Source organism: Beta vulgaris, chromosome 6 (genome assembly GCF_026745355.1).
Source record: "Beta vulgaris subsp. vulgaris cultivar EL10 chromosome 6, EL10.2, whole genome shotgun sequence".
Taxonomy (NCBI): Eukaryota; Viridiplantae; Streptophyta; class Magnoliopsida; order Caryophyllales; family Amaranthaceae; genus Beta; species Beta vulgaris.
The window spans coordinates 38,240,990-38,249,866 of NC_079207.1; positions in this window are offsets into that span (position 1 = coordinate 38,240,990).

The following is an 8,877-nucleotide window of genomic DNA, read 5'->3' on the forward strand; positions in this document are numbered from 1 at the left end:
AAATCAAGTTTAAACTATAAGTTATATTCATCTTGATGTCTAAAGTTATCTCGTCCTGTTTCGGTTATTGACTAACAAATTATATTATATAGCACAAAATTTTAAATTATGTGAATGTTTCATTAATTTTTAGTTTGAAGTTTCAAATGGGTCAGTTTGAATATTACCTTGGAACATATTTTACTCCCATTAATATTAATAAGTCTATTAGAGCTTAATCATTTTTTTTTGTGACTTTTTATGCTAAAGGTCACTTATAATATCATCATATTTAATGGACTATGTTAGTAGGCTCCTCCCTTTCTGACAAGTTTATGAGGAGAGAAATAATATGATTTTATTAAGGTGTGTTCAATAATGAACGATGACTACAATATATATAGGAGTACATAGAAACTCCTATCCGGAAAACCACCTCCTAATTTATCTCTGAAATAAATCATAAGATAATATTTCCCTAAGATAATTAATATCCTAACTACTGATATCCTAAAGATATTTATCATATCTTTAGTATCCTAATATATCTCTAACACCCTCCCGCAATCGCAACGGCAGTAATACGAACGTTGCGATTGGAGAAACCAAAAAAAATTAAGTCAAATCAAATTATATAGATATATTGTTGGGAACGCCATTCTTTACGAACCCGCCAAATTTTTTCTTCTTTTTGATGAGAACGCCAATTCTTTTCGAACTCACCAAATATTTCAATAAATCGGGAACACGATTCTTCTCGAACCCGTAAATTTCTTTTTTTTGAAGATTAAAACGTCAATCTTTTCGAATCCATCAATCGTTAGTCAAACAGGAACGCCATTCTTTTCGAACCTGCAAATAATTTTTGCATACAATCATAATTATTAGTCATGGCTAAATTATGTACTCATTTAGTCAAACATTATTCATTTTTAATTCGTTGTGTGAGAATATCTTATCATTGGGTTGGTTCCATTTCTCATCTATGAATTGATACTAGTCATACTACTATGACTATCCACCACACTTATTTATTATCATATATTACTGTACACTTTTGAAGTAAGTTGTTATGACATATAATTCTAATTATTATTCTTGCTATTGATTAAATCTACAAATTAGAAACAATTGTAATTGAATATTTGAGTAATAAGTATAGATCTGTACTTACTAAACTAATAATTACTAACACTTATCAAAAATCAAAGAGTCCGTCTTACACTCAGGAATCAAGATTTATTTAAACTTTAAGACATTACTTGTAGTATGGTAGTATTCTATAATGACACAACATACTCAGTAAGCCAATATTAGGATTCATAACATAAGAGTCTTTAATAATCATTAATTCAATAACTCATGGCTATTTGCTATTATTGTTATTAACTAGGAACACGTGGATTTGATTTATGTGTTTTTGGCTTGACTCGAGTACTGACAAGGTCAAAGAATTTAATACAAGATGATTAGCTTAAATGCACATATTGTTATTTTTTATTAGCTTTAACTTATATTGATCTCATCCAATGCCTACTTGTTACAATTTAATTAGATATAATTGAGTTTCGAGATGAATTTAGTTTAAAGAAGATTAATTTCTTGATGTAAGTGTAGTATAATTAGTATGAACTAATTAAGCATTGATTTTTCAATGAAATCTTAAATAATTACAATATTTTGAAGCAACGCCACACAGCTCCAATCTCGAATCGACCTGTAAGTGACCTGAAACCAAGTATTGCATAATTCAATTATATTCCAATTTGATAATTACCAACCCGAACTTGATCCGAACCTGACATACCCAAACCATTATTGTCCCGACCTGTTAACTTTTTGACCCACACATGACTTGAACCTGAAATGACTTGCTACAAGCCTGTCATAAACCCGACTCGACACCATTTGACCACAAAAGATGAATTGTCCCGAAATTGACCGTGACGGACCCGACCGAACCTGCAGGGACAAATAAACCGAGGCAGACCTAACCAAATTAGGACCGTTACCGACCGGCACCCGATCTGCTGGATCTGATGACCTGATACGACCTGATCGAATATGACCTGAAACCTGAGATGACCCAACCTGAACCCGATTCGAGTAACTGAATTGACAGCTCTAATAACAATTTTGCTTGTTATCACTCTCTCTCCTACAAGGGGTACTCCGTTGGCTGCATTATACTCTACTAAATACCCTATGAGTTTCCATTTCAGTGCCAAAATTTCAGCTAGGCATTTCAACAAACATTTGGTGTGCAAGAAACAAACTTCCGTTTCTTTTCCCAGTAGCACGATAAAGTTGTCAAATTTCAAAATCGATTCATGCCTCTCAAAGCTTGTTTATACAAGGTAAGCATATACGTGATGGTATCATGTTAGGAACCACATTAGAGTTTGAAAGAGGCACTATCCTACCGTCAGAGAAATTCGAGCTTACACGAAATTTAAGTGGAATGAATGTAAAGGAAGATGGTGGTGATCTCTGCATAAGAGCTTGGTGCATGGAATGCGTATTGCTTGGTAATGTTAAGCTTGTTCAGTTTCAATGAATTATGATGTCTATATTATATTAGTAGATGATTAAGTATTTATAAAATCCCTACATTGCATTCTAATTCTAAATGGTCGACAATATTTGTTGTCCGAAAATGTTGACAATTATGTGAATATTTTCGCAGGACCATAGGTTATTGTCCTTATATATTGATAATATAATATGAATTTGACTCACCTGAATAACATTTTTGTTAGGTATACATCCCAAGTCCCGCATCAGAGAGATAAGAAGAAGTCACCTAGTTTATAAGAGTTCACCAACCAAATTAGTATGAGGCCTTTTGGGAAGGAGCCCAAAAACAAATCCGTGCGGGATAGGCCCAAAGCGGACAATATCATACTAATGGTGGAGCTTTTGGTGGACTCGTGGGCCTAACAAGTGGTATCAGAGCCGACGGTTCGGCTGGGAGAACGCGCATATAATGGTACAGTCGGCTTGCTGGAGTACGCAGGGTGTAGAGCAGTTGTAGCTCTAAGGCGTGAGTGCAAGTCATTGGTGGTATTATGTATGGTTCTCAAAGATGGGTGACTCAGTTAAGTCAATGCATGGCCATGTCAGAGGCATGGTGCATGAGATCTAAGGAGATGTGGTTAGCTCTCAGTGTGACCTCGCGATGGGAAATCAGTGTTTGGTGCCTTGTGTCGAAAGTCCTCGTGATATTGTGGTGGTCAGGCGGCCAGGGGCGGATCCAGGATTTTGAGTAAGGGGTAGCGTAACTCTGTGGTGTCGGTTAGGGAAAAATACCACACAAATTACACTGATTAAGTATTTGTTTAACATACGAAGTAATTTTTCCTAATAATTTAGTTTTCACAAGAATTTGTATTTTCCTAGCAAATGTATATAATTTTTTTATTTTAACTTATCATGGAAATTTCCACTCACTTAGAAGGACCTATAGGCTATAGGTAAGTAAATTACTCCATTTTGTAGAAAGTTTTTGCCATATTTTTGATAACCAAACAAAGCTACTTTCTTCTACCTATTAGAAAAATCACCTCCATGTTTTCTTTAGTTGTAAAGTTATAAAACTATCTCAACTTTCATTTTGTGTCGTCCTTTCTAAGAAGAATTTTGCAAGTTAGCTTGGTTGAGTTGAAGGAAAATTTGAATTATAATTAATTCGATCTTCCTTACGGATTCATATTTTAAAAAAAGTTTCAGATATTATATGTTACTCCCTCCGTCCCATAATATAGTGCTTGTTTCTTTTTTACACGGTCTTCAATATGCAACTTTGACCTTTAATATCTTCAATTCCGTATTAATAGAAAATATAAAAAGTTGATATTATGAAACTACACATTGAGACGAACGTAACAAGATCCCACATGAATATGTTTTTTTATATATACAAATGAGAATATTCGGTCAAAGATTTTAAAGTTTGACCCACAAAAAATGAAATAGGCACTATATTATGGGACGAAGGGAGTATGATTTTGAAATACATAAATACACATAACACCAGAATTTATTGATTAATTCAACTAATATTTTCTAAATCCCATTGCAATTCAACTAATATTAACCTTTTCATCTTCTCTACTTCTCTGCTTTCTTCCTGTCTTTTCCAAAGTTGGAAAAGGAAATTTTTTAAAAAATATTTCTTCCATAATGAAGCTTCCTTTAAAACAAAATATCGATTTTCCTTGAGCTTGTAATTTGCCAAAAAAAAAAAAGAGAAACAAAGATGGACATTCACAAAGTACTCCATTGATCTTTGCTAGGCTTTTGACCTACTGTACAAGCAAACACGGAGCATTGAGAGATAGAATATCTCTTGTAACTCCATTATCTACTATACCAAAACCTATCATATGCAACTGAAGATCTGACTCCCGAATATTTCTCTCATCTCACACTTTCCATGGAAGAAATTATCTCCAACAACCCTTTATTTCTCTGAAATTCCTTATCAATCATAGTATTTCTTCATCATTGATCATAGCTTTCAACAGATTTTACCCACTCTACCAACAATTTTCAAACACAATCGCAGATAAATTGAAATTTAGTTCTCTTCCGATTAGCGACCGTGAAAGCGGTAGCTAATTAATTTTGCGACCGCAAAAGCGGTAGCGAATTAATTTTGCGACCGCCAGACGGTAGCTAAACTAATTTTCTTATAAAAATTTCAGGGGTAGCACGTGCTACCCGTTGTTACCAAGTGGCTCCGCCACTACAGGCGGCGTGTTCCGTAGGTTGGCAGCGGTACAAGATGATAAACGGATTATCGCTGGAGGGGAGGCTTGTGGTCCTTGGTCTGAGGGGAGGATTGTTGGATATACATCCCCAACTCCCATATGAGAGTGATAAGAAGAAGTCACCTAGTTTATAAGAGTTCACCAACCACATTAGTATGAGGCCTTTTGGGAAGGAGCCCAAAAACAAATCCGTGCGGGCTAGGCCCAAAGCGGACAATATCATACTAATGGTGGAGCTGTTGCTGGACTCGTGGGCCTAACAATTTTGTAATCTGCTACACTGACTTTGTGCATTCAATCTTTTTCTTACTAAGCCTCATGCATATTACATAGGGAGCTTGATTTTAATCGTCCCTGCGTTGATAAAAAAAAACTTGAGTCTACATAAGCAATGATATTCATACACCATCTTTTACAAACCTGGACTAATAGTGAAAGACCATTTCTAGCAGTTCCGGTGTCTTGATTCTTGGAGCATGAAATGTGAGATGTGGGCTTTCTGTGACCTCTACTAAATACATATTTGTACGTTTCGACAAATGACCAAAGTTGCTAGGCTATGACACTTTTTTTTACTAAAGTTACTAGGTTATGACTAACAACTCGGGAGATTGAATACGCTGCTACTAACGTGGTTGTTGCCCAAAAATATACACTTTGTTTGTCAGGTTAATTGAATGGTGATTAGTATAACTTAGTTCAAATTGATGTACATTACTGATTCAGATATTCTTTGCTTTAACATGTAGGAAAATCCCAATGCTTGCTTATCAGAACAAGTATATCGAAAATTGGGACGATATATGTACTTTGTTTGCTTTGGACTAAAAGCAATCGGTGATGGGGGTGAGCAACACGAGCAATCTATTCCTGCTATGGACACTGAAACTCAAGGGGTGAGTACACCGGAGACTTCTTCTAGAGGTTCAAACAAGAAGCTTAAGAGAGATCGTCTAGCGGATGCCGTCACTAGCTTTACGGACACTCTCAAAGAGTGAGTAAAGCGCAAGGCTCTCTAAAACCAAGTTCCCAAGAGATCTACGATGTAGTCTCTAGTGTTCTTGGGTTTTCGGGTTAACAAGTTCTTCAGGATGTGAAGAAGTTTATGATCTGGACGGTGAATGAGCTTGATATGCAAAAATATCTATTGAAGGAGCAAAAGTTAGACTGGATTTTATTATGTATTATTGATTGGTAGTGATCAAATTACAATTATAAACTTTAGCTTGGTTTGCCTAACATTATTTGAATTTGGAATTCAAGATTTGAAATTCTATGTATTCCCAAACAACTTATTATAATTCGAAATTTCAAATTTCAAATTCTTAAGTTTTCCAAACACTAGACTTGAAATTAAATTCCATAAATTGAAATTTTGAATTTGAATTGTACTATTTGAAATAAAATATGGGTATCTAAATGCAACCTAAATAACCTTATAAAAGCACCGCTAACTAAGTAAAAGATAAAATGTTGAAGTGCTTAACTTGTGATCAACTGAATAATACTAAAAAAGAACTCCAAACGTAAGAAACTCGAGAGAATTATTTAGAAAAGCAAAGTGAAACCAAGGTTCACCTTACCCTCATCCAAGATCGCCGGTAACTGGCATGGCTTATTAGCCACTCTAATCGCCAACGAGTATCGATCTACTCTAATAAGTGCTCAGTTTGTCTTTGTAAATTTTCTGGTGTCGTTTGGGTGTTTTTTATTTTTTAACCATCGTGATTTCGGCGCAACGTCGCTTTATCAGGTTCTTTCTCATCTAGAATCCAATTTATCTTCTAGTTTCTTAGTCTTGTTGTTTGTCGTTTCTGGTACTCTTGATTTCCTAAGTTACTGCGTTTCATGCTTTGATTTTCAGTGGTGTGGTTGTCTTCTATGAATTAACTATTCTATCTTTCGATAAGTGTGAAGAATTAAAAGGGGAAATTAGAACGCTCCTAATTGAAGGGGTGATTTGGAAAAAGAGGATGGAGAATTTTCTGTTTATATTTCAAATCTTGAAAATCCTGGTGAAGTTTTGAAACATAGTAAAGTTTTCAAAGAAGAAGGGAACGTTCTATTGAAACTAGGGGACATTGAGAGTGCCTTAGAGAAGTATGGTTTTAGTGGTCTCTTTCTTTCTTACTTGGATGCTGAGAAGAATAATGTTAGAGCATAATTTAGTGAATTAGGATGTAGTGTTGCTTCAAATATAGCTGCTTGTTTCTTCAAGAAAAAGGAGTTTGATCAAGTTGGAAAATTTTGCACAGTTGTTCTCAATTACTATCCGTGCAATGTTAAAGCCTTGTTTAGAATAGGGTATGCCACCATGGAATTACGGGAGAATATCTTGGCTTATTGGGATGTATCACTTGCATATGAGATAGAGCCATTGAATCAAGAAGTTTCAAAAAAGTTCAGTGAAGTAAAGAGTCTTCTTCATAGTTGTCCACCAAATGAGAATATCGTAGTTGGTTTAGGATATGGATTACCCTCTCATATAATGGAAACAAATGAAAGATATACGTGTACTTCATTAAGGGAGAATGGTGGACCTATTTTCTTAGTAAAGGAAGATCCTTATTATGGGAATAATGTTGGAAATTAATGCAAAGCTTGACATGGTTGAGAATAAACAAGAGAGGGAGGAAATATCTCTGACCTATCTGGTGGCCTCCACGATGAAGAGGCAAGTCTCCATAAAAATGGCGAGGTTTAGGAAGTAACTTCTTCAGAAATATCTTTAATGAGTTGTTTGATGGATGAATCTAGAATTTGTCTCAATATTGAAAATGTTAATTTTGCAGAGCCCAAATATCACTTTCATAGCCGAAGGAGGAAAGGCTCTTTCTTAGCAATCTCAAAAAAGGAATAACATTTAATGACTCAAGGATAGACTCTCATCACTAGTGGAAAAAAACCTATATGATGCGGTCAAAATCGGGCTTGCTGATGCGGTTTTGGTCCGCATTAAATGGGCCCGCAACAGTATTGAGATAAATACGAATCTTGTCCAAAACCGCATCAAATTCGTTAGAATCTGATATGGTTTTGAACATGACCGCATCAGAAAGGGGTGTGGAAGGGTCTTAAACAAAAAGAGCAACAGGTACTGTACAGCGTCATGACAAAATTTCAGTTTTGAGTCTCAACATTTCAGCCTATACACAGAATTAAAACACAATTTTATACCAAAAAGTTTCATATATAATATTTTCAACAATTTTACATATATAGAATACACAAAAAAACTAATACATAAAACTGAAAAATGAAAGTGTACTGAAAAATAATAAAAACTGAAAAAATATACAAAAATACAAAATGAAACTTATACCCAAAAGGTTAAAACGAAAAATAAAATGTAAATAAAAATTAAAATTTGAAATTGAAACCCTAAATCTAAAAAGATATAAAATTACAATCTTAGATAAAAAAAACCCAAAAATTCAAATGCTTGATTGTGGCTGGTGTTCGTAGCAGTGGCGGATCCAGCATGGGTTCAGTGGGTTCAACTGAACCCACGCGGTCCGGAGGAAAAACTGAAACTAAGGCAAATAAGTAAACGATATATAATAAATACGTGTTATATATATCATGTTATTGCAATTTGCCTCAGTGGTAAAGTGTGCGTGTGCGTGTTAGAGCGTCTCTTTGAGCAAAGGTCGCGGGTTCTACTCCTTACAGGAGTTGTTTACTTTTGTTTTTTTTTTGGGTTTTTTTCTTATCTTTTGTTAGTAAAGGTCTAGAGCTTATGTTTCATTATTTGGTCTTTTATTTCCATTTTTTAATTCTCTCTTTATTAATTAAGTCTCCTTTATATTTATAAATCTCATCCTCCCACCAAGTACTGATACATCAAAAGGAAATGAATCTAGGTTATGTTATGTTCCGTTCTCTTCTCGTTCTCTAATTAATCATGCACTAAGTGAAATACTATGTTAATTATTTGATTCACTGCTCATATATTTAATACATCTCCACCAATTAATCATGCACTAAGTGAAATACTATGTTAATTATTTGATTCACTGCTCATATATTTATATGATATGTAATGAAAAGTGTGCTAGTTGCTAATTTTTTTTTTCATTGTTTCATATCTTAGATATATAATTACTTTCAACACTTAATAATTGAT